The 26,898-nt window shown below is 47.2% G+C and overlaps 1 pseudogene across 1 annotated transcript in view; it reads right to left on the bottom strand.

Moving 5' to 3' along the window:
* LOC144371895 (acyl-coenzyme A oxidase-like protein) overlaps positions 1 to 26,898 on the bottom strand; it is a 275,541-nt pseudogene that overhangs the window by 121,911 nt on the left and 126,732 nt on the right. Inside the window, exon 12 of the transcript XR_013431978.1 lies at positions 15,317 to 15,469. The product of XR_013431978.1 is annotated as an acyl-coenzyme A oxidase-like protein (transcript). The remainder of the gene's footprint in view (positions 1 to 15,316; positions 15,470 to 26,898) is intronic.

The raw sequence follows: 26,898 nt of genomic DNA, 5'->3' as shown, positions 1-26,898 counted from the left end.
CCATTGCACGGGAAGTCCTTGCCATTTCAATGACAGAAGACAAAAAATTAATGTAAATAATTGATAGTAAAGGAAGAAACAAAGCTACAATTTTTTCCCTGACAGGCAACATAATTATCTTCATAAAAAACTTCCCAAACTATAAACCTATCATTAGAATTATTATGACAATTGAGCAAGATTGCTGGATATAAGATCAACATACAAAATTAAACTCCATTTCTGTATGCCAGGAATGAAGGGTTAGTTAGAATATGTTTTGAGAGCTATCATAGATATCATAATTGAGATCTGATCAGCACTGTTCTCTAACCACAGAACTCACAGAGGTGGGGTATCAACAGGCACATTCATGATACATGAACATTCCAAAAATGGTAGAGTTGGAAAGGGTTTAACTCAAACGGAGATAAGGATTCAGCATTGGATGTGCAAGAGACCATCTGGAGTGTGGCTGGACACACATAATTCATAGGTAATTTTATACAGCACGTTTAGTGTGCCTGCATTTTTACCTGCCACATGAGGTACAGTGTGCAACTTCCAATCGCATTGGTGTGTTGGCACTCAAAATTTTTGGATTTGGGATTGAGAATGCTCAGCCTGTAGATGCAATAGCTGAATACAAAGAAGAGTTGGGGAGAAGTGGCAACCAAGAGAGGCAAAGGCTGGGCAATGGGTCTGGAATGACGGAGAGGCCTGAAACAGGCATGCCTGGACTCCAGACCCTTCCCAGTTCTTGGTCCTCACAAGACCTGGATTCCAGAACCCACCTCCCCAACTCTTCTCCTAAGGTGCAGTCTTCTTTTTCACTTAAGCAAGTTTGTAATGATTCTCTTACTTGTATTCAAAAGAATCTTAATCAACTTGGGAAACTTCATACGCAGTAAATCCTTTTGGAGAAGTATAAACCATCTCAAAGGACAATAAAGCAAGAAAGATGACAACATATAGTAGATTCCAAATTGGCAAACTGGCGCAGGATCAATGCCAGTCCACCCCCTTATCCTATCACATGTCTGAATGCTGTATAAATTTTATAATCACCTTGTTTATGCCCTTAGGAAACTTGGGTTGATACCTTCAAAGGACTGTTACCAATACCAATGGGTTATTCTTGGGTCATTCAGCACTTTCTCTTCAGAATGGGTAAGGAACCATTCTGCTGTCTGTTACTCTCCCCCTGTAATTTGCCTGACAAGATAGGATCTAGGAATCATGACTCTCACTGAGAAGATGGACACCTCAGGGCAATCTTCCTCAGGATTCCAGATTAACATCAAAAGACAAAGAAGCCTGTTTAAAAGCTATGGACTATGTTAAATGAGGATTAAGAGTAAAACAATGATTAACCTAGGACCCAGAGGGTCGGGGAACAAAGTTGTGGTCACCTCCTACTCTGAGAAAAAAAAAAAGTCAAAGTCCTAAACAAAGAGAACCCCAGCCCCCCCCCACATGAGATCTGGAGAAAACATCTCACCTCATGTTCTTCCATCCATGGGAAAACCATAAATCCATTAGAATGACTCCTACCCCTGGGGCTACTGGAGGATTATGGGTGGCAACATCTCTACAGGCTGCTGTACCTAGCAAGGACTGGAAGAATGTCAGGGAGTCAAAAATGAACCCTTCTCTTGAAAAATAAGGGTTGATTCCACTAATCTTAGAGAAGATTCTTTGAATGTTGAGAATTGGTGACTTTTATAAATCTCTACAGATCAGAGTATCTTCAGAAGCTGAATCTGCAGCATCTCAAGTTCAAGGCAACTATCTTCTGTGTTATACTCAGAAAACGGCAGCAGAGGGTGAGGAAAGGCTTAGAGTTTATATCCAGGAGCCCTGGAATGGTGGGATTCATCTTGAAGGCCCTCATCACTGCCAGAGAAGGGGTCTCTGGCCTGTGAAATAGAAGAGGGATGAGTTGGCCAGGAGACATTGGGTTCTCTAGAGAAATGAGAATAAAGCTGAGCAAAGAGCTTGGCTAACAGAGTCATCACTGTTGGATATGGAAAATGACACACCCCAAAACAGTGTGGCTCAGGAGAGGGAGTGAGGGAGAAGGCGACACACTATCCTTTCCCAGTGACAAGACAGGCCCCAGGGAGGAGGTATCCACCAAGTCTGACAGACAGCCTCTGGGAGAGGCCAGAGCATCGATCGTTCCCCACACAAATCCTTTCCCAGGTACCGACCAGGGACCCCAGAACCTCTATCTGGCCCAGAAAAAGATAAATTCCAGGGGGTCTGACCGCTGACACCAGACCCCCTCCCATCTTGCCCAGTAAAACAGATGCCCAATTCCTGAGTGCCCACACTGACACGCTTATTAATTCAGTCACCTCTCATTTGAACCTATATAAGCCCACACTCCTCCTCTGGCCAGTGGCTCATTTTTCACCAGGAAAGTGGGTCCATCAGAGGTGTCACCCGGTTCCTGAATAAAAAACTATACTGACCCATGAAGTTTGCATCAGGCCTGGTCCTTTTGTGCTAACAGTCTTGGCAACTAGAGTACCCACATGGCCCCTTCTGGTAGAGGACCCTTCTACCGCGAGGCCACAACAACACTTGGACCCGAGACAGACCTTTCTTGGAGGTTCACCAGCTCCAGCTTTGAGCCTCTCTGAGTGTGGGCAGTGTCCAAACTCCTCCCATCTGCCACCCTGTTACTTGGCACCGCGGAGAGGCCAGCCAACCCTCACCCCTCACACATGTGCAGTCACAGCCAGTGGCACCCTTGACCTTCAGAGCCAGAATCCTCCACCAGCACCACTAGCTAGCTACACATGACCCAGGCCTCAGCCAGGGTTATTCTTGTTTGCATTTCTTCTCCAGAAGTTGGATGGAGAGCCAGATAGCCTCCGCCTTGGCAGATCTGAGTGGGTCTGACCCCCTTGTGTGTTGTGAAAGGCATCTATCCAGAGGACGGCTGTGAAGAGTTAAGGATTGAAATCAATGCCATTTATTTCATCCCAGGAGTTACTGCATCAGCTGCTCTTGGACAGACTGGAGACCCTCAAAGGATCCTCTGCCCTTGGGCCAGGTTGCCTGCCTGCATTGCCTTGGGCGGGGGGGCTCTGTGTTCCCCTGCAGGGCTGGGCAGGGCCCCATTGAGTTCTTAGATTTGTTTACAGTTCTGCATCCACTTGGGTCCCCAGCAGACACTCCTGACTGCTCCTCTCTGTCTGCATTCAAAGGACCTCCACACCTATTGTCAGCACACAGGACCGGCTGGCCATGTGAACCAGCGACAGCAACTCCCAGTGGAGGCTGGCAGGCTCCTCCTGCAGTGGAGGCTGGCAGGCTCCTCCAGGAGTGCAGGAGGTCTCCAGCCTCAGCACGCAGGCATGGCGGCATCTCTTTGGGATTCCCAAGATTCATTTTGTTGACTTCAGGACTTTGCTCTATTCTAAGGGTTAGTGGATGCCAGAAAAATGAGGTGTTAAATCTCCCTGATGAATGAGTCATGGCCAAGTCTACTGAATAAGAAAGAGACTCTGTATCAAATTTATAAGCATTTGCAATTGTTTCAGTGTTTTCTGGTGCAATCATTAAATGTAATCATTGGGGCCTCTTCCAGCTGGAGTATATTTGCAAACAGCAGCTCCACAGCTAACATGAAATGGAGGATCAAGGCCCTTTGCTGATAAGATTATCATTCTGGATCTCAGCTCCCTCCTGAGACTCCACCCTGTTGCAGTTCTGTTCAGATATTTCTTTATTTGCTTGGTCAGTTCCACTCTTCTATGTGGGACGGCGGGACACCTAGGAGAGAACCGGTGCAGCAGGGCGGTGTTGCGAAGACCCTCCACTGCTGGGGGTGGGACACGAAGTCCTGCTATGGAGACTGACTGTGAGCACCCTGTGAACCCAGGGCTGATATCTGGTGTTGGTATCAGGGGGCAACGTGAATGGCACAAGACGTGGCTATGGGTATCCTGCTGCAGGCACCATCTCAAGCTGAGGGATACTGTAGAAGGTCCTCATGAAGGTTTGGCTCTGCAGGGCCAAGGCCAGCAACTAGGACTGGGGGTCACTGATCCGCCCTGCTGAAAGGGAGAGTGGAACCCACGTGTGTATCCAGGCTGCAGGCCTGTTTTGGTGGACACTGAGGCTTCGGAGTCAGCATTTGGTGAGCATGCCCAGCTTCAGCCTGTTAAGCTCCCGTAGGTGGGGTGGGGGAGCACAGGAGGAGCAAGAGAGGTGGGGCAGAGGTGAGAAGCCTTCCCCTGCTGGGGTAGAGCCTACAATCCTGTGGAGGCTGAGCCTCCCTCCACACGTCAAAGCAGTACTCTGAGGAACCCCAACCAGGCAGCTCCCACAGAAGTCTAGTGCTTTATGGTGGGGGACAGGGAAGAAAGGAAGGGAACAGAGTTGGGATCCTTCAGTGTAGCCTGTTACTGCATCCACAAAGGGGAAAAGAGGGAGGTACCACCTTCTCCCAGTATCCATGGGGGATTGGTTGTAGGATCGTAACAGTGTCCACTGTATGCTTTGAATGTAGCCCTTTTTGCTCTGCCACCGCAACTGATTTTCAAAATGGACAAGTTTCTTTCTCTTCCTCTCTCCCTGCTCCTCCCTAATCTGTTCCCCTCCCTAATCTCAGTCACAAGTGGATCACCTTTCTTCCCCATCCTAGGCAGAGTTAGATAACTCCCTGAGCACACATCTACCATAGGAATAAAGTCATCCAGAGTTTGAGGATGGCACCGGAAGTTCTCAGCAATGACTATCTCCCGAGTTAACAAGTGAATTTCAACTCCAGAGAACAGGTGGAATTCAACCTTTGAATCACCTCTTTAAAATCCCCCTGTTCCTGCTGATGAGCAGAATCACAGCCTCTGGGACAGGAGTCCCTTGTGTTCCTCCTTTGCTAGCAAGGCAATAAAATTTCCTTTTCCTTTTTTCCAAAATTGTGTCTTCATGATTGGGTTGGCATCAGGGACAAGGACTAAGCTTTCAGCAATGGGACCCCTGCAGATACCCAAATCTTCAGACGCTCAAGTCCCTTAGATGAAGTGGCATAGTCTACTTGAAGTCATCTCCAGATGGCTTATCATACCAAACACAACGTAAATGCTGTGTGAGCAGTGGTTACGCTGTATTGTTTAGAGAACAATACAAGGAAAAAGAGGTCTGTATGGGTTCAGGACAGATCCAGTTTTTTTCTGAATATTTTCAACCTATAGTTGGTTGAATCCATGGGTGAATATGTGGATACAGAGGGTGGATGATTGGATTTATTGAGTGCTTACATGGAATAGGCACCAAGAGAGAGGGATACTGAAGCTCTTAGTGGGGAGGTCCAAGGGCCCTGAACATGAGATTCCACCACCCCAACCCCGGTGGCCCCCTTCCCATGACAAGGCACCTCTCCCATCAGAAATGCTCATCTAAGAAACGCAAGGTCCAAGGCTGCTTCTCCCGCTCCCTTCTCAGGTGATTTTAGGAAATCCTCTCTAGGTTGCTCCAACACTGGGGAAGGGGCAATGTGTAAGTAGAGTCAAGTACCAACAGGCTCTAGAAGTTGGTTGACCCCACCAACCCTTAAAGAAGGAAGGTGGGGGGAAGAGAAGCAGCAGGGGCCTGACTCACACGACCAACCAGAGGCAGAGCTGGGTCTCCGCAGCCAACTGAGAGACGTGCGGTCGGCTTTCGCTCATGGGCACCTGAAGGGTTTTCATCACGTCTAAGTGGAGCCTGTTTGACTCTCCTCCCACATACTGAGATTAGAAGCCGAAACGCAGAACATGTGTGGGAACAGAGAACTGGCCACTGGGGCTCTTGCAGCTGGGTGCTGAGAGCAGGCTGGGCTCTGCCGGCTCCAGTGCCTGCCCCTCCCTGGCTCAACACGGAGACTTTGGGGTGAGTAGTTTAACTAAATCCCACTTCACTTCCCTGGGCTGTACCATAGGCAAAACAGCAGGGAGTCATCTCAGGAAAAGAATGGTCTGGGCCTGTTGGTGGCCCTCCCCTACTAGGGGAAAGTCTAGTTCAACTAGTGTTAACCACAGAGCGACCAGAAAGACCCAACTAGCAAGACCCAGCCATGACACTGGGAACCAGCTCAGGCACATGAGGGGCCTTGCCAAGCTTTAACATGGTTGTGAAGTCACCGGTTCTATTCAAACCATGCTTGTCCTAGAGGGAGAACTTAGCTATTTTCTCGGATTGAGTGGGCAAAACCAGTAAGATACTATGATAATAGGAGCAAATGTGACTCCATTTTGTTTTGTGACTCCATCCTTAAAGCAACCATGCCAAGGAGAAGGGTCATGACTGGGGCAAGGTGTTCTTTTCCTTTTGCTATAGAAACCTTTAAGAACATGAAACTACCTAATGGGGCATTGTTTCTGTAACTAGGGGAACGGGGCTCTGTTTCTGTAACTGGGGTGACTGGGCTAACTGTGATTGGTTAGGGTTCCCGCCACTTGACTGCACTCTCCCACTTCTGTAACCCGGCTTGCTTGCATTGGCTGGACCCCCGAATGTCCCTTTTGGGGTTTTCAGGCTTATCAGGAGTGCCCTTGCAATTGCTCGGGGCTGATCAGGGGAACAGCTTTATGTTCTGGTCAGTCGCCAGTGAGCTTCAATAAAGGCTTGATTCGATTATGCACGAGTGGTCTGGAAGTGAGTTTATGAAACCCCGGGACGAAGCTTTGACTACAACAATACAAGTTGCATATGGCGCAGTGCCGTGGGTCAGGGGCTTGGAGGGACTCTCTGGGTTCGAAGCTTGGCTCTGCTGCCTTTTCGCTCTTAATCTTGGGCAAGTTATTTCATCTCTCTGGCCTAAGTTTCCTTCCTGTTTTCCTGCCGCCTTTTAGATTAATTTGGTATTCTTATAATTCCATTTTAACCACTTCTTAGCTAGACGGCTTTTTATTTTAGTGGTAGCCTCAGAGTTCATAGTATGGGTGGAGGTTCCCTAATCTGAAGGTGGAAATCCAAAATGCTTCCAGTTTCAGATTTCACAGTACTTAGCATTTCAATCCAGCCAAGTCTATGGAAATATTCCAAAATCCAAGAAACTCTGAAACCTGAAATGCTTCTGGCCCTCAGGGCTCCAGATGAAGAAAATGACCTGCATGTATCGTTAGCCATGATGGTCCACTTTCAGGTGACATCATCCTACAGCACATATGGTGTGACAGCCTTGCAATGGTGTGCTTTTTCTTCCCTCCTGGCATTTCTGCTATTATTGCTCACTTTACTCTTACACATGTTGTAAACCTCACTCTACATGGTTGTTATTTTCATTTAAAAAGTAAACTAAATCCAGGCACAATTGTGCAAGGCTGTAATCCCAGTAATTTGGGAGGCTGAGGCAGGAGGATTCTAAGTTCAAGGCCAGCCTCAGCCTCAGACCCTGAATCAAAGTAAAAACAAAAAGGGGTGGGGATGTGGCTTGGTGGTAAAGCACCTGGGTTCAATCTCTGTAACAAAAAGAAAAAAGAAAAGCCAGTTAACTTTTTTTTTTAATGGTACTAGGGACTGAACCCAGGGGCACTTAATTGCTGAGCCACATCCCCAGTCCTTTTTTATATTTTATTTAGAGACAGAATCTTGCTGAGTTGCTTAGGAACTCACTAAATTGCTGAGGCTGGCTTTGAACTTGCGATTCCCCTGCCTCAGCCTTTTGAGCCACTGGGATTATAGGTCTGAGCCACCACACTCAGCACCAATTAACCTTTAAAAAGATTTAAATACTGAGACTAAAATCTGATCATTTTATCTGTATTTTTGATGCTTTTCATTGCTTTGTGTAAATCCCTCTCTCTATCTGGTATCACTTCCTTCTGCCTGAAGAATTCCCTTTAGTACTCCCCATGGGAAAAGCTCGTGAGTGATGAATCCTGTGAACTTTTACGAGTCTAAAGGTGTTTTTATATTGTTTCTTAAACATAATTTTGCTGGATACAGAATTTTAGACTGACTTTTTCCCTTTCATTACTTTAAAGATGTTGTTCCATTGCCTTCCAACGTGACAAGTTCCACATGAGAAATCAACTGTCATCCTTCTATCTGCTCTTTTATACAGAACACTCCTTCCTTAAGCTCCTCAGACAGGCTGGTGGGAGAGGCACTATTCCCATGCTGTGTAAGCACTGCGGCTGCTGCTCTAATCCTGCTGGGTGATTCTGTCCTCAGCCCTGAGCCATCTCACAGGCCTGCGCTAGTCAGTACCAGCTGGATATTCGGGGATGGGGCGGTGGGAAGAGCTGCTGCTGACCTCTGAGCTCTCCCTGGTCCAGTTCTCTCCCGTCCACTACTCCATCCTGTGAACTCTACGTGCTTTGTTCCCGTTGGCCCCTCAGCTCCACGCCTTCCACCCGGGGAACTCTCTGGGCTCTACTGTAGATCACCCCTAGATGGTTCTTGGGTATGTATATTTCTGTCCTTCAATAGTAGCCCCCACATTGGGAAATGATGGTTTCCGACCCTCGGGACGCTGCTGTCGACTTGCCTCAGTCCCCCTCCTCAGGCATGGCCTGGAAACTCTCTCATGATAACCACAGGGGCACAGCAGGGTGGTTTGTCTTCTCCTTCTGAAAGGTTCCCATCCTTCCTTGCCTGGTGTCCATGCCTTACGAACTCCTCGGTGCGTGTCTGCTGACCTGGTTTTGGTGTCTGGGTCAGGAGGGCATACCTGCCGTGTGTTACTCCAACTTGGTCAGAAGTCCCCCAAGGCCAGAGTGGCTGGAACCTCAGGGCCTCCCAATTCCAGGCACAGGGCACCATGCCCCCCTCAGACTCCCCGGCCTTCAGGACCCAGAACATGTGCCTAGCACCCTGTCCCACACAGACGGAGAACTGGTCACCCTCCACAGTGACCCTAACCAGCAGTCATCAGGGCTGTGATTTGCTCGTGGGAACAAGGACCACGAAACTCCAGCCATGCGGCTCACTTAATGATCAGCGCCTAGAAATTTTTCTTTTTGTATGAAACCTCCTTTATCTCAGGCAGAGAGAGAGAAAAAGGAGTAAAAAAGATTAAAATATGATTGAATCGCAAAGTCCCACTCCTCTATTTGGACCCTGCATTATCCACTTCACTGCTAAGAAAGTTCTTTAAGCATAAAAACATTACTTTCAAAACATTCAGCCTGACGCCCAAAGAAAGCAAGAACTGCCAAAAGTCCTACAGAAACAGCCAGCCTGAGACTCTGTCATGACCCCCCGACACAGAGCAATAATGGCATTCAAATCAGCCACCGAGCATTATGGGAACATCAATCTTGGAGGGAACAACCTGAGAATCCAGAGGTTTCCGCAGAGTAGTTCAAGAGCAACCGCGCAGGGACCATGAACTCACCTAAACCCAGCTGGGAGGGCTGGGCACCCATCCACCCCCAGATCCAAGGGAGGCCACGCAGGAGGGAGAGAGGGGCACTTTGTGTGTTCTGGTGCTGAGGAGCTGATGAAAGGCTTTATCTCCTTCCCATTTCCAGATGCAGACTCCTAAGTACCAAAGGGCCAAACTGGGAACATTCCAGTGAGAATAGGATTACAGAGACTCTGGCCTTGGAGAAGCCACCCCATAGCCTGGCCCAGAAAATATACTCCCCTGACACTCGGGCTTCTGGTGGCCACCGCAGACACATGCAGCCAGCCCACCGCTGTTGGATAAGTGAGTCCCAGGGATGTTGTGCAAACAGTGGGCCGTGACACACTAGTGGTCACGGAATTGATTTAATGCACCAGGACTGGCTTTTCTTAGAACGACACCCACTGAAAACCTAAGAGCACCTCACAATAGTGAAGCCAGTGCTGTCCACAAAGCTTCTTTGTCCAATTTCATGTATGTATGCTTGTGAGGCCCGGGTTGGAATGAAAAGTGTGCCTATACCTCTGGTCATGGTCAAAGAATCTGAAGTGCACTGGCCCAGAAACTTGAGTATTCTCTGTTTGACTGCGGTCAGGAGTAGACATGGCATCCCTTTGTTTACAATGACAATGCCGTTTAAATACTTGATTCCAAGAAAACAATCAGAGGTATGCAAACAAGCAAAAAGTTAGGTACTAGAATATGTTCTATGGTGTCATTTAGCATAACAATAAAACTGGGGCATAACCTGAGGGACTGGTTGAATGAATTATGGTACATCCACGTGATAAGTGATACCAGTCCTTAAAACTTCACCTGAAGGATCATCCTCATCAACTCTGAGATGAAAAGGAGAGATTATAAAAATTTAAAAACACACATGTGCAGTACATGGAAAGAACATGGTGTGAGGAACAGTCTGTTGCCTCTGAGGGATATCTCTGCTCTCCTCCTTGTGCTTTTCTATGTTTAAAAAATTTCTATAATGGGTATTTTGGGTTTTTTGTTTGTTTGCTTTTGGTACCAGAGACTGAACCCTGGGGTGCTTAACCACTTAGCCATGTCCTCAGCCCTATTTTTTTTTTAATCTTAAGACAGGGTCTCTCTAAGTTGTTTAAGGACTCACTATATTGCTGACGCTGGCCTCAAACTTGTTGTCCTCCTGCCTCAGCCTCCTGAGTCATTGAAATTACAGGTGAGCACCATCACACCTAGTATATTCTTTTTATAAAAAATAATATAATAATTGTGATTTTAAAATATGCTTTATTCAGGATAGAAGCTGCCCTTCCCTGTGGTGTTCACGTTGGACAGCAGCAACAAACATTAAAGTCAGCAGGTGGGAGATGCAGGACTGCACAGGGCTGAATGGTGAGAGTAGAGGCAAAATGTAGGTGCCAGATGCACTCAGATTGAGGTAAGTTGTACAACAGTTTCCCATCCTCTCCTCTTCCTCAAGCCCAGCTCCTACACTAGACACAGGACATAAAAATTTGTCCCCAATACAGTGACACAGCAACCTCAATGTTCATAGCAGCTCAATTCACAATAGCCGAGATACAGAACCAACCTAGATGCCTTTCAACAGATGAATGGATAAAGAAAAAGTGGTATATACACACAATGGAATATTACTCAGCCATAAAGAAGAATGAAATCATGGCATTTGCTAGAACTGGAGAGTATCGTGCTAAGTGAAATAAGCCAGTCTCCCCAAACCAAAGGCCAAATGTTCTCTCTGATGTGCTGTTGCTGATTCACAATAAGGGGGAGGAAGAAGAGAAGATCAGCAGATTAGACAAAGGGGAATGAAAGAAAGGGAAGACGGGTAGGAATAGAAAAGACAGTAGAATAAATACATTTGAATGGGTTTCCTTTTTTTTGTTTGTTTGTTTGTTTTGTGGTTCTGGGGATAGAATCCAGGGCCTTGTGCATGTGAGGCAAGCACCCTACCAACTCAGCTATATCCCCAGCTCAAGAATAAATATATCTAATAATTTTCCTATGTACACATATGAAAATACCTAAGTGAACCCCATCACCGTGCCCAACCCCAACAATGGGGTCCTAATTAGAATAAGATATATTCCATGCTTGTATAATTTTATCAAAGTGGATTCTACTGTCATGAATAACTCAGAAGAAACAATAAAATAAATAAACAAACAAAAATTGTTCCCAGCCAAGAGCTGTCAAGGTGGGCACCCTGTCTCTGGAGATGAAGGGCCAATGGGCACCACCATGTGTTCTTTCTCTCTAAAAAGTAACAATGAAGTCCTGGCCACACGGAGTTCAGGATGAATAATAATAATAATAAAATAAGAGAAGAGCAGATGGACAGGTCTGTGGACGGATGCCGAGTTCCAGGGCTGAGGGGTCTGGCTACCTGGGTATTCATTCACTCCGTCATTCCGTCCCTGCACCTGGCCATCTGCCACTCAGTCCTCAGTGGGCTGAAGCCTCCCCACTGCAGTGAGCCCGAGGCTGGGGTGAACAAGGATGAGGGAGGATGAATTGCTGCCCTCAATTCAGCCTCGGTTTCCTCGTTAGGAAAGGGCATGGTGAGCACAGCTGAGATGGTTGGCACCCGCCGTGGGCCCGGCTGCTGCTGCTGGCTTCGTCTCAATGGACACCATCAGCTGTTGCCGTGGCCCTGGGTCCAGGTCCCCCGAGCACCTGTCACAGGCGACTGTGCAGACATTGTCCATTCCCTCTCCAGGGTCCTCAGCCCTGACCTCCCCTGTACCTCTCCTGGGCTTAGCTTGTGCCTGTCCCGGTGTCCCTTGATGGGCCACACCCCTCCTGTGTGCAGGTGTCCGTGCCTGTGTGTCACAAAGAAGGTACATCTGGTCCCCATCCCTGGTACTGGCACAGAGTGCCTAATTTAGCACAATAAATACACATTGGTTCTTCTCCAGTTTCTGCCACGACTCCGAAGTCCCTGGGGATTTCCTGAGTGACAGGGCTGAGGAGCACCTTTGGTTTTAATGTTTCATCTGTAACCCTGGAAAGACCTAAGAGCTCCTAAATCCCTTGGAGAATTCCTGAGTATTAAAAGCATCTTTTGTCCAAAGGAGGCAACTTCTACTGGGCTCCTGGACAGCTATGGGGTGGGTCTGGTCATTAGAAAGTCCAAGCCAGGATTAGAAGCTTGGAACTCTCTTCCCTCCCTCCCATCCTCTAGGAAGGGGACAGGGCTGGATATTTTGAATAATTAATCATGCCTATGTGGTCAGACCTCCATAAGAACCACTAAAATTGTGGTTCAGAGAGTTTCCAGGCCATCAAACTCATCCACATAGTGGGAGGCTGGTGCACCCCCAAAGCCACAGGGACAGAAACTTCTGTGTCCAGGAGCCATCCAGACATCATTTTATGTACCTCCTCATCTGTATCCTTTGTCAAATCCTTTATAATAAATAGGCAAATGCATTTTTCTGAGTACTGTGAGTTGATGCAGCAAATTCTTGAACCATTTTCTGTTGCTATCATAAAATAACAGAGGCTGGGAATTTTATAAGGAAAAGAGGTTTATTTAGATCACAGTTTGGGAGGTTGAAAATCTGAAAGCTAGTGGCTTCATCTGTTGCACCTCTGGTGAGGGCCTTCTGTCTATGTTCAACATGACACTTACGCCATAGCATAAGTGTGCACAAGATGACTGAGTACCACAGGTGGAAAAGTGTCACATGGTAAGAGAGGAAGTATTGCAGGGAGCTGAGGAAACCAAATTTGCTTTATAACAAATGCTCTTGCAGTAACCAATCCAGTCCTGCAAGACCTGTTCCAGTGTTAGATTTAGATAAGATGTCCCCCCAAAGCTCACGTGTGAGACAATGAAAAAGTGTTCAGAGGTGAACTGATCAAATTACGAGAGGGGAAACCTCATCAGTGGGCCAATCTACTGATACGGATAACTGGGGGTAACTGTAGGTTGGTAGGATGCAGCTGGAGGGAGTTGTGGGGCTGTGCCTTTCAGGTTTGCATTTTGTCCCTGGTGAGCAGAGCTCTGGGGCTCCTGGTTGCCGTGTCCAGAGCTGCCTTCCTCCTCCATGTCCTTCTGCCACGGTGTCCTGCCTCCCCTCCAGCCCAGAGCTGTGGAGCTGGCTGACCATGAACCTCTCAAACCAGGAGCCAAAATAAACTCTCCCTCCTGTAAGCTGCTCATGTCAGGCATGCTGGTTACAGTGAGGCAACAGCCGACTGCATGTCCAGTCTCCGAGAACTAACAGGGCTCTTAAAACCCAGGAATCTGGGCCTGGGGCTGGGGCTCAGTGGTAGAGCCCTCGCCTGGCACATTCATGGCCCTGGGTTCGATCCTCAGCACCAAGTAAAAATAAGTAAGTGAAATAAAGGTGTTGTATCCAACTAAAACTAAAAACAAAACAAAACAAAAACCATGAATCTATGCACATGAGGGTAGATTCCTCATGACCTCTAATGCCTCTTATTGTCCCCATCGCCTCAACACCATTACAATGGGGAATCAAGCCCCATGAGTTTGGGTGGGGACAAACCACATTCCATAGCAGACAGGAGGACCCAGGGAGCAGGACTAGACAACCAGAAGATTACAGGAGGCACCAGTCAGACCCTGTTGAGGGACCTGTTCACTGCCCCCCAGTGTCCTGACCCTCCCCATGAGGACTGCCCCTGCCTGGGGGGTCACTTCAGCTCTCACCTCCCTCCTGCCAACATAAGCTCATTCTACCCCAGAACCCCTGGGTTCTGTCCCCATCTGCTGCCAGCCTATGTTTGAAGGGACGGCCGGCTCCCAGACTGCAGGTGGACACCCGTCACTAAGGGAGGTCTGGCAGCCCACTAAGGGGCCAGCTGCACCTCAGTGCCAAGGGCCACTTTATTCTACATCCTCCTTCTTTGCCACATGAACTCCCATGGGACATCCCACGGGAACAAGGCAGGGGTGCGTCTTCACTGGCCATGTTCTGAGGAACGGCCCTGCCACCATTCAGATGAGCCAACACCACTGTCCCCAGAGAGAAGCCCTCGGGCTCCCACAGAGCTCTGCCCCTCGTGGGCCCAACTCTGATGCACTGAGCAGGGTGTGGAGCTTTCCAGAAACCCTTCCTTGCCCTTCATGTTCCACAGCTGCCCTTGGCCTCTCCTCTACTGAGGCTAAAACTCTCCTCCTCTTTTGACACCTGGAGCTTGTGTCTAGGCCATGTTCAACCGTGCTCAGCACCCAGCTCAGAGGAAAGCCCAGCAGGGACCTCCCTGCGTCCCTCCCCCTCTGGGAGGGGCTTCTGCATCCAGCCAGGTTCAGACGAAGGGATGTCACCCCGGGGTAACTGATAGGGGCTTGCCATCTGGGCAGAGCCCCAGTCCTGCCGAGCTGATGCCTGTAGTCCTGTTGGCCTCCAGTCACAGGTCCCCAACCCCAAGCCTGCAGTCCAGTGCACACAGAGTCACTTTGGGTCCACTTTCCCACCAGCTCTGGGCTCCACCTGGTGGGCCCTGGACCCTACAAGTACCTCTGTTCAGAATTTCGCAAAACAAGACACCGATCCCACCTGTTCTTGGAGGCCTGTCCATTCCCAGAGACTCACGCTGGGCTTTCTCACCCCTCATTGCAAGATCCAGTCTGAAGCCTGGGGCTGGGGACACACGGGGCAGTGTCAAAATTTTCTGCCTTCTGCCTCCTTCTATGGCAAGAAACCCTTGGGGGTCATTTTCTATTTCTCAGCAAGGGACTGAAAGGCAGGAGCCCGGCTTTGGTTGTCTGAACGCTCCGTGGCCTGTTGACCACCACCAAATTGATTGGCATGTAGCGCGGGCTTCATGGGCCAGGCACGCGGGCCAAGCACTTTGCGGATGGGTTTGCATCGGTCCTGGCAGCATCGCACGAGGGGGACACGCGCAGGTAAGTACCCAGAGTCAGAATTCCAGGGGGCTCAGAGCCAACTCTGCCCAGCCCAGGGCTGCCCTGCGCACGCGCACTCCTGGGGCCCCGGGACCGCACGCGCTCACCATGCCTCCCGTGCTCTCGTGGCAGTCCTGCAGGCAGCCGACGTTCTCCCAGGTGCTGTAGGCCTTCAGCCCCGCCATCAGCGCCCGCAGCGCGCGGCTCTGACCAGCTCCTTCCCTTGGAAAATGTCCTCATCCAGAAGGGCCCCCGCGTACCTGCCAGATAGAGCAGAGAGGTGTGATGGACGTCCTGGTACCGCCAGCCATGGGAAAGAGCGCATCCAGGGACATCAGAACCCCAGGGTCACCACCCAAGGCTTCCCATGCCCTTCAGAGGTACCCATGTACCACAGCAAAGCTGCAGCCAGGAGTCTCCCACACACCATTCTCCCTTGGAAAATGTCTCCTCCATGCCCTGCCCAGCTGCTTTGCCGCCAGGCCAGTCACAGGCCTCCTTTCACACAGGGGCCCCTGTCCCAGCCTGATGCTGCTTCTCTTCTTCTTTGAGTCTAGGAGCACATGGTCGCACTCCAGGTCACTCTCTCCTGCCCGCCACACAGTGCACACATTGGTACAACCGCTTTGGAGAACTGTAAGGAGGTTCCTCAAAAAGCTAGGAATGGAATCGCACGTGACCAAGCTGTCCCACTCCCTGGCACTTATTTTAAGGGCTGCCTTCCTTCTGAAAGCTCTGGGCAGAATCCCTTCGTTACCTACCTTAGCTCCGGGTGGCCACCTTCTGTGACTTTCTTCCTCCTTCTATCTTTGAGGTAACTACACCCTCCTGCCCTCCCATGCTGCCTCATTTCCACTAGGTGAGGAGATGAGGTGAGGAACCCCCAGCCTTGTCACTCCTTCTTAGCCTCCTCTCATGTACAAGGAGCCCTGTGACTACACGGGACCCACCTCTATAACCCATCAAGGTCCCCAATTCAATTGTATCTCCAGGTCTGTTTTGCCCTGTGAGGTGCCATATTCACAGGTTGTAGGGCTTCGGATGTGGACATCTTTGGGGCCATCATTCTGGCTAGCACACGGTCCATTTCAGAACTCCCAGCAGAAGCAGAATTAAAACATGAGAATCATGAACAACTTGTGAAACTTTGTGTGTAGAGGGCGAAGTTGCTTAGGGCCTTGCTAAGTGGCTGAGGCTGGCTTTGAACTTGGGATCCTCCTGCCTCAGCTTCCTGCCATTTCTCTGGAGTAAACATGTAGAAGTGAAATAGGCAGGTCATATGGCAGCTGCATTTTAACTTTTGAAGAAACTGCCACACCATTGATCATATCAGCTGTGTGATTTTTCCTTCCCACCTGCAGCTCATGAGAATCCCAATTGCTCCCATCCCTGACAATAGTTGGCTTTGTGTCTTTTTAGTGTTAGTCCTTCTAGCAGTACAAAATTGTATTGCCTTGGTTTTGAAGTTGCATTTCCCTGATGATTAATGATCATGACCAACTTCTCCTGTGTCTGCGCCTGATCATTCATTTGTCTTCCTTTCCTGTCTGCTTAATTCCTATTGGCTTGCTCATCCTTTTTCTTTTCTTTTTTTTTAACCAGGGATTGAACTCAGGGGCACTCAACCACTGAGCCCCATCCCCATCCCTATTTTGTATTTTATGTACAGACAGGGTCTCACTGAGTTGTTTAGGGCCTTGCTTTTGCTGAGGTTGGCTTTGAACTCGCAATCCTCCTGTCTCAGCCTCTGGAGCCACTGGGAGACAGGCATGTGCCACTGCACCCGGCTCATTCTATTTTTAATTGACTATCCTCTTTGTATGTTCTGGCTAGCAATCCATTGGTGGATGTATGTATTGCAAACATTTACTCCCATCTGTGGCTTGCCTTTTTATTTCCTTAAAGACAGAAGTCAATTTGGGCTCAAAGTATTGACCTTCATCCATCCAAAATTTTCTAGGGTCTGAACATCTTGTTTCTCCAAATGAAACCTACACAGCAAAAGATACTACATGGAGCCAAGTCCTACAGCAAAAAGCAAAGGCTTCTGTGCTCCAACCACAGAACACAGAAATCAAACTAGAGCAAACTGACAAGATGCATTTTCGAGTGCATGATGAAGACAGACAGAATCTCTCTAAAGTCATGAAGTCAACAAGAGGGTTGGATTCTGTTAACCAGCACCTGGATGAAAAGTGGGAGGGAAAGGGAGAAAGAAGGGGAATAGTATGGATGGTGGAAGGAGACGGTCATCATTATACAAAATACATGTATGAAGATGTGAATTTGGTGTCAACATACCTTATATACAAATAGAGATAGCATAAGTTGTGGTATAAAGGTGCATTAAGAATTGTGATGCAAAAAAAAATCAATAAGAGAGCTCATGTATAATGGCATAATTTGTCGTGAACATACTTTATATACAGTTATGAAAAATTATGCTGTGAATGGATAATTATGAATGTAATGCATTCCACTAATGTCATGTATGAAATAAATGAGTAAATAAATAAAAAAACATTTAATGCATTAAGCAACTGAAAAAGGGCTTATGCATTGTCATTTAGTTTGGTCCTTACAACAGTCCTATAAAATAGGAAATCACAACACCATTTTACATATAAGGGAAAAGCCTAAATACAACCTAGGTTATATACTTAACATGTATTAGGGCAGAGAGAGGATTTTAACCCAGTGTGCTCTCTTGTCCTAAATAACGTGCTCTTTGGGGGTAGGGCTGTAGTTCAGTGGTAGAGCACTTGCCTAGCTGTGTGAGGCACTGGGTTGGATTCTCAGCACCACATATAAATAAATAAAATAAATAACATGATCTTTTCATTCTAAACAACATGCCTGTCAGTGGCCTCAATCAAGTTCATGCAGTTTAATCTATGCTATGCTATCACTACTCTTGCCTTGGGCTGTAACTTGACTTAATCTGCCAGGAAAATGTCCTGCTACAGAAGTCCTCTGCCAGACAGACAGGGTGTCAGGGTCCAGGAGGAGTGTCTGAAGAAATCTGCAATAGGAGGCTCAGACTGGTCCAGAAGGTAAATTAGGAAATAAGGATCCCTGTGGCAAGTTTACTCCTCTTTAGTAAGCCCATCTATTGAATAGGTGAGATCTTTAGACATGCCAAGTACCTGTTTAGAAGTTACATCTGCCACAGTCTGGCTAGGCAAAATAACCAGGGGGTGACGAGCAACTTGTGAAGGTTGATACAGTAGTAGCAGGAGCCGCTTTATTATGGGACATAGAAGCATATATACCCAACTAATTACACAAATCTTAACTTAATTAACATAAACTAGATACAGCAACCAATAAGGAATCCTCATCATCTTAATAATTATACACAGTTTAACTTAATTAACATAAACTAGATACAGCAATTAGTCATTAAGGAATCTCCACACTTAATGGCTCGCTGGCATTACTTCATAAACTACTCCCTCTGGCAAAATGCCAGGCACCATCTTAACATGGTTGTGGTCCTCATCAACATCCACTCAAACAACAAGTGAAGAGAAAATAAGTGCAGATCCCCCACCACACAAGGGTACAGGAGGAAGGCAGACAGTCACTCAGAAGCCACAAAGTCAATGAGAGGGTTGGATTTAATTTACAAGTTATTTTGCATAAAAAGATCAGATACGATTTCTTGGCAGTAATGCATGGGAATTGCATTCTTAACAGTGCAGTGTGGTCCTGGCAGCACAGGGGGATGAAGGGTGTCTAAGGTGCTCAGCTACCCTGATTCCATTTACCTATGAGGACAGAGCACAGGTGAGGTTTCTGAGACTGAGGAGTGTCATTCCACCTGTTCATTAATTTAACAAATGCCAATGAGTCCTCACTTTGTGCAAGGCACACATCTATCTAGGTACTGTAAAAACATCAATTAAAAACAGAGAGCCAGGCACGGTAGCACATGTCTATAATCCCAGTGGCTTGAGAGGCTGAGGCAGGAGGATCATGAGTTCAAAACCAGCCCCAGCAAAAAGGCAGGTGCTAGGCAACTCAGTGAGACCCTGTCTCTAAATAAGATTTTAAAAAAGGCTGGGGATGTGGCCCAGTGGCCAAGTGTCCCTGAGTATAATCCTCAGTATGCCCCAAGAATTCTAAAAATTCAAAATAAAAAAGACTGGGGATATGGCTCAGTGGTTAAACACCCCTAATCCCCAGTAAACTTCCCCCTCCCCCCAAAAAACACAAAACAATGAAACAGAGAAATCTCTGCCCGTTGAGTTGCCTTGAGACATTAATGAGTTACTACATATAAAATGGTAGCACAGGGCCTATTACGTGGCAAACACTTGAATATGTGTCAGCTACTATCTTAATGTTATCCTTACAGGTATTGGGTAGGAAGAATGCCTAGGGGATGACTAAATCCAGCTGAATCTCAGAGGTACAGATGGCGCTGTGGCCCTCCTGGCCTGGAACCCAGCTTGGACTGCCTAAGCTGCCCATGTGGCCAGGAATAAATAAAAGGCAGACCTAAAATAATCTTTTGGACTGACGCACTACAAAAATCAATGTTTTAAAAAGTTGTTAATCATTTTCTAAACTAGGAATTTCATTTCTGTAGCAAATTTCCTGGCCAGCTACTTCCAGACTCCTTTACAACAGGAACGAATAGTCAACGTGCAAAACTCCAACCAGCGAGGTGGCCAAGTGTGATGTCACTGCAAGGTCGTCTCACTGCTTTTCTTGAAACAATGTGTGCAGAGAGCTAGGCCCTACTAGATGTGAACATGCCAAATTGAGGACCAGAGGTCTCCACCTCAAACCAAGAGTAGTAGTGGGACAGTAAGAGGGGCCCAGGTTGCTGACCCAAGGGGCTTATCTGGGCCTTCCCCTAGGAGGGAAGCTGGCTTCGGAGCAGTGACCCCCTGAGCTGTGTCTCAGAGGATGGCTGAGTTACCAGGTGGAGCAAGGGTGTGAGGTGAGTGCTGGGGGCGGGGGATGGTCCCCCAGCAAGGGCACAGGCAGGAAAAATATCAGCTCAAGAACCCAGCACAGAGCCTGTGGTGGAAATCAGCAGAGGGGGGGGGGAATGGCAGGTGCCAGGCAGGGGGAAGAGGCTCCGAGGCCGTGGGAAGGAGGTTGAGTTTCACTAAGGGTAGAAGATGCTGCGGGGGTGGGGATAAAGGAGGGTCCCAGTGAGAATTCAGATTTTGTTTCAGGAGGATGGGGTTAGGGGAGTTGAGCTAGGACGTGTCCCAGTGACATGACAGAAGAGGGAGGTAAAATCACCAGAATGTAGAAATGATAGAAAGTTGGAGAAGTCTTGGGGCCAATGGCCATAAGAACAATTCATATTTATTGAGCATGGTGTACCCTATTCTGAGCATGTCCAAATATCAACTCCAAATATCAAATTTCATCTTTCTAATAACCTGGTGTTATTCTTCCCATTTTAGAGACGGGGAAATGAGACACAGAATGTTAGTCACTTTCCCATCGCTGCACGATTAGCAAATGAAGGGATCAAGGTTGAGGCCTCAAGCGTAGAGTCCCAGAGGCTCTGCTCTGCATCGCCTAGAATATCTGAGGCTGTGCCAGGCCCTGTCCTAAGCACGTTCGTGTGTTGACTCTGCAGCCCCCCCACACCCAGAAGTAGGTACTGATATCTTCACTCCGTTTCTAACGAGCGACTTCACATCCAGAGAATTTCAGTGGTTGCCCACGCGGCTTTGAGTGCCAGGGCTGGGATGTTGACCAGGACAGCCCGGCCACTCCTGTCCCTCAGTGACTTCACTTCTGTCTCCTCCATGAGGCCCCTCTCAGGATCCGTGGCCTGGAAGGATTCAGAGAGTCAAGGGATGAGCAGTCTGGGGGACCATGAAGGAGTGGAATCGGCTGCTGAGGTGGCGGGGCTGCATAACGTGCACAGCAGGTGGTGCTGAGCTGAGAGGTGCACATGTCAGGTCCTGGAGGCCAAGAAAAGGACCAGGGGTGGGAAATGTGCCATCCATCTTGAGGAGGTGTCCCAGAAAGACAAGCTCGAGGAAGGTGACTGCTCGTTGGTAGAATACAGATGGCCTCATGGTTGGTGTAGCACGCATGCCCAGTGAGACCCACGTGGCAGTGTCTGCTGCCAAGGCACTAGGGCAGGAGGCTGGCAGGGCACAGCCAGGGCTCAGCAGTGAGGAGCAGTCCCTGGTTATCAAAGGCCCCATGAAGGGAGCTTGAGAAGCTGACCCAAGCACAGACACCCACGCCAAAGGCAGGAAACAGGAGTCCTAGCTGGCTTCCCTGTCACCCAGCTGGGGCTGTGACCTGGCAGTGGCTGCCCAAACCTCCAGGTCTGCAGAGGCACCTGCTACACAGGTGATCTGATGGAGGGAGAGGTGCAGCAGCTTGAGGAGGCTGGCAGGGGAGTGCTGCAGGGCTCCCTGCAGAGCTGACCTCCCCTCACCCAGCAGGCCTTGCCCAGCACTGAGCACCAAGGGGGCTCCTCTCCCCAGGCCAGCAGGCTCCAAAAGACATCAGGTCCTGCCATCGCTTGAATATGCACCCCCACCCCCAAAATCATGCAGGGGTTTTATCCCCCCCAAATCTTATGTTAATGAAATTAAGAAACTAGAAACCTCAGCGGCAAGTGGTGTTCAGAGGTAGACATTTGGGAAATGAGTAGGTGAGATTAGGCATTAGGGCGGAGCCCCCATGATTGACTCCTGGTGGCTTTGTGAGGGCAGGGAAAGGCCACATGGACACAGAGATGCCCGGGCATTCCTGCCATGCTGTGACATAGCCATGGGCCCTGGCAGGAACCTGCAATGTGCCATTTGAACTTCCAGCCTTCTAATTGTGAGTTCAATGAAACCTTTTTCTTTGTAAAGTAAATTGACTCAGGTATTTAATTATAATAATAAAAAGGGGACTAATGCAGTTTCCATCCTCTTTGATTGAAGACAAGAGAGTGTTGGAGATTCTCACTGAGGGCCAGCAGATGGGAGCAGATAAGCAGCCTGCAGGGAGGGACTTAACCCAGCCAGGCCTCCCAGCTCCGGCCCGGACCCAGGGCATGTGCAGGGCTTAGGAAGTGAGCTGCCAGGCCCCACACAGCAGCAGAGGATTCCGGGGAATTGGAATCTCAGGTAAACAAGGCATAAATTTTAGTGTAAACATACTGTGCTTAGACTAAAACATGCTGCATTAGTTATCTGCAATTGAAATTGAATTGGGTGTCTAGATTTTACCCAGTAACCAACCAGCAGTGCACCACACAGCAGCTGGACACGCATCATCACATGTGCATTGATGGAAGCCATCCCACCTCACTCTGTCACCTGCCTTTCCACTGTGGAGTGGGACCACTCCTGTCAATGTCACAGGAGATGGGAGATGAAGCAGGGCCCGTTGCTAACCTGGCTGGAGGTCTGTTTCCTAACTGCAGATTTATGCTCTCAAAGATCTGAAGTACCCGTGCTTCAGTAGGGCTCAAAACACCAAAGGACCCTCTCACTGGTCAGCTTCAAGTTTCCCAGACACTGAGACCTGAAGCCAACTGACTGGAGGCATGCATCCACGGACGGCCAAGAAGGAGATGGCACCAGGGCCGGTGTTTGCTAACCTTTGTGGAGAAAGAGAAAGAAAAGGCGTGTGCAGGAGGAGAGGAAGTTGGCACATTTTTTTTTGTCATGTTACAACTAATTTGATTAAGCTCCTTCCTCACAACTGGAAGAGGGGCAGTAGGGGCAGTAAACTAGAAAAAACAAGAAAGCCTATGTAGCAGGAAGAGCCAGCTTATCCCTGGACTTTTGTGGTTATATTATTATTATTTGGGTTGATACACTAGTTCCACACACTCACAAGGCACAATGTGGCGCCCTTGATTCATTGTCACACTGGCACCATCAGCTCAGGGTGATCAGCATAAACTTAACTTTGATTTAACACACAGACATCCTTTCCCTCATCCTTCCTCCTCCACTTAGGTCTGGGCCGTCCTTCCTGGGGGCCTGTGACCAGATCTTCCATGCAGTGAACCCCTGCTGCGATGCGGGGATGGAGGGAAAGGAGTCACCAAGGGAACCCCAAGCTCGCCAGAGAGCAGGGGGTGAAAGGAGACATGTTTTAGTCAGCTTTTTCACTGCTGTGACTAAAGGACCGGATCAGAACAACTGTGAAGCAGGAAAGGTTTGTTTAGGGACTCAGTTTCAGAGGTCTCATCCATAGAAGTCTGGTTCCATCCCTTGGGGCTCAAGGTGAGGCTGGACATCGTGGCAGAAGAGGTGGCAGAGGGAAGCTGCTCACATGATGATCAGAGGCAGAGAGAGACTCGCTCACCAGATCCATAGCCACGCCCCCAGTGCCCACCTCCTCCAGCCACACCCCATGCACCTCCAGCTACCACTCAGTTAATCCCATCAGGGATTTGCTCGCTAGGTTAAGGATATGATCCGATCATTTCTCCTCCAAACCTTCTTGCATTGTCTTACATGTGAGCTTTTGGGGGACATCTCACATCCAAACCATAAGATGGAACCCAGGAAGGTCCAGGAGCAATTGGCTTGATGTCCTGTTCAACAGGGTGGCCTATGTACAACACATCAAGGGCCCTGGGGTATCTGTATCAGTTTCTATTAGGTGCTTCTATTTTCTCTCCTTGAAACCTAAAGCTACAAATGTGTTCTCTCTCTGTCAGTCTGATTTTGGAATTGTGGGGAGAGGGCATCTCCCTAAAATCAAGAGAAACTTTCATTTCATAACAATAATAATGTAGCTCTTATAAAATCAAGAAATATTAAGCTTAAATCTAGCTAAAAAAATTAAAAACAGATGCAGAAAAAGGAAACATGTTGATATAAGCAGTTGATACTTCAGTTATGCATGAAGATGAAGATATACAAATGAATTTATAAATGTGGTGTGTGTAGGGGACCCATTGTAATGGTATCTAGGAACAACTGTCACAGGTTTGTAGATATTCAATTGAGAAGTGAAGAGCTATTTCCTCTTCTTAATAGTGTCAAATTGTACTGGGCAAAAATCAAGGAATTTTGTTTTCTATGGATGTAAAAATTTCTCTCATTTCAAAATTCAGGTTTGTTTGGATTCATCTTATACTTTCATCACAATTCAGTAGTGCACTTCTTTTCTGTTTGTAAAATTTGCAGGTCACATGAGGCAACTCCTTAAAACGACCCCGTGGCTTTCAGCTCTGGCTGTAGGAGAATCATAGCAGTGGGACTTAAACATGCCCACTCCCAACTCCTGAGGCCACCCCAGATGAATGAGAACCAGTGGGAAAGAGTGACAAGAGTCTTTATTTTGTGGAAAGCACATCAGATGGATTCAATATGAATTGAATAAGATCCATGAGAACTGCTGAAATGAAAAACCAAAACAACAAAACAAAAAACCTCACAAACACCTATGTGTCAACTCTGGCTCAGATGAAGCAGAGCTGGGAGGGTGAGGTCAAAGGGGTACAGAGGAGGAGGCAGGCCTTGTTCAGAGTTAATGACAACTTCAGGTGGAGTGGATGAGGTCAGAAGAAATGTCACAGGTTTCTGATACAGAAGGATACCAGAGGTATTTTTCTCCAATGATAATATCACTAAAAAATGCATGAAGTAAAATCATTTTCCTATGGAGTTGTCACACAGCGAGACTTCAGGAAGGCTTGGAAAACTGCATTCCAAAGTGTGACGAACACGTTTTAGTAGATTGGACATTGCATAAGGAAGGAACAGAGAACCCAAGGAGGGAGACATGAACATTGTCCAAATTAATGCATAGAGAGAGATTTTAAAAAGAGAGACAGAAAAACAAGAACATAATTCCAGTAAGCTGTGGGGCAGTGCGAGTCAGTTTAGCATTTGCATGCTCACATACCCAAAAGAAAGAAAAGAAAGAAATGGGGAGAAAAATCTTAATGAAATAATGGAGAAAAAAATGTCTAAATTTTATGAAAATTTCAACTCTTCAATTCTAAGTGCTCAACAAACATCAAACATTATAGACACAAAAACTCACACCTACACCATCATAAGCAAGCTTTAAAAATTAAAAAAAAGAAAGAAAAATCTTAAAAGCAGCTTGAGTGGGAAAAAAAATTTACATCTAAGGAAGCTGCTGGAAGAAAGATGGCTGTTCTCTTAGGGACCAAGGAATCAAGGAGGAGAAGAGTAGAGGCTTTAAAGTGCTCAAGGAAACAGAGTCAGTACAGAATTTTGTGTCATTGGCCATGTCCTTCAACAATAGAAAGAAAGAGGAAGAGGAGAGGAAAGAATGGAGGGATGGAGGGATGGAGGGAAGGGAGAAACAGATGTCTCAAAAAATGTAAGTGAAGGGATTCACGGCAGTTGACCTTTCTGTGTTAGAAGCTAACAGAAAAGTCAAAAGGCAAACCAGATATCAGTTAGAACCTTTGTCTATGCAAAGGAAGTAACAGTGTTGGAAGTGGAATAAGAAAGAAATAAAATAAAATAAAATTTCCCTTAGTTTTAATTGCTTTAAGACACCATTATCAAAAAGAAAAAGAAGAGCAGCATACTGAGAGTTTGTAGGGTATCCAAGGGGAACAATGTGTTCTGGGGTAACAATGGCAAGAAGGACGGGAGGAGATTTGGGAATACATTGTTTAAGGGCCCTACTCAACAGGAGAATTTGTCTATTTTTTGAAGATGGCCTCTGATTCATTAAAGATGTATATTGTAAATCCTGGGCCAACAATTAAAATATGCTTTTTAAAAAGTATAAATAATATGTCAATAAAAATGACACAATGGAATAATAAACAACGTTCTGTTCACCCAAGAGCAGGCAGAAAATAAAAATAAAAAACACAGATGGAAAAAATAAGCATCATTTATAGTAGGACAGACTTGAATCCAAACATATCAGTAATCACTTTGGGTACAATTGGTCTAAACACACCAGTCAAAAGCTGGAGATTGACAAATTGGATAAAAAAGCAAGACCCAATTATATGCTGTTAACAAGAAAACTGCTTTAAAAACAGGGTCGGCTAAACTACAGTGTAAAGAAAAAAGTTCCCTGAACACATTAAACCAGAGCCCTGGGTGGCTACCCTGTATAAAAAAACGGACCTCAGGACAAGGAATGTTTTGGGAGCTGAAGAAAGAAATCACATCAGGACAAACAGTCAATATTCCAAGAAGGAATGACAATCCTACATGTGCATGCACCTAGAACTTCTTTTTAAAAACAACCTCCAAAATAATTGGAGTTAAAACTGGTAAAACTGAAAGGAGAAACAGGCAAGTTTACCCTGGTTGGCAAAGTCAGCTGCCTTCTCGCTCACCGAGAACAAGTGGGCAGAAAATCGGAAAGGACGTTCAATCTGCAGAGCCCAGTTCACCAGCTGGAACTGGCAGACTCGACGAGATGCTTCTCTTGACCACAGAACACACATTGTTCTCAAGTGTACATGGAACACTTTACACACACACACACACACACACACCACAAATATACACAGCGCCATAAATTTCAAAAAACAGAACTCATACCAAGGATGTTCTTGGACTATGAAAGCACTTCTAAATAATCCATGGGTCAAAGGGGAGGTTTCAAGGAAAATTTTTAACTATTTTTAACTAAATGAAAACACAACGTATCAAAACAGGCTGCAGCTGCAATGCTTAGAGGGAAGTTTTAGTCTTAAATGATTATATTAGGCAAGAAGAAAGGTCTCAACACAGTAATG

Source organism: Ictidomys tridecemlineatus, chromosome Y (genome assembly GCF_052094955.1).
Source record: "Ictidomys tridecemlineatus isolate mIctTri1 chromosome Y, mIctTri1.hap1, whole genome shotgun sequence".
Classification (NCBI taxonomy): domain Eukaryota; kingdom Metazoa; phylum Chordata; class Mammalia; order Rodentia; family Sciuridae; genus Ictidomys; species Ictidomys tridecemlineatus.
Note: the sequence above shows the minus strand (reverse complement) of the source record. Positions and strands in the feature narration are given on the sequence as shown.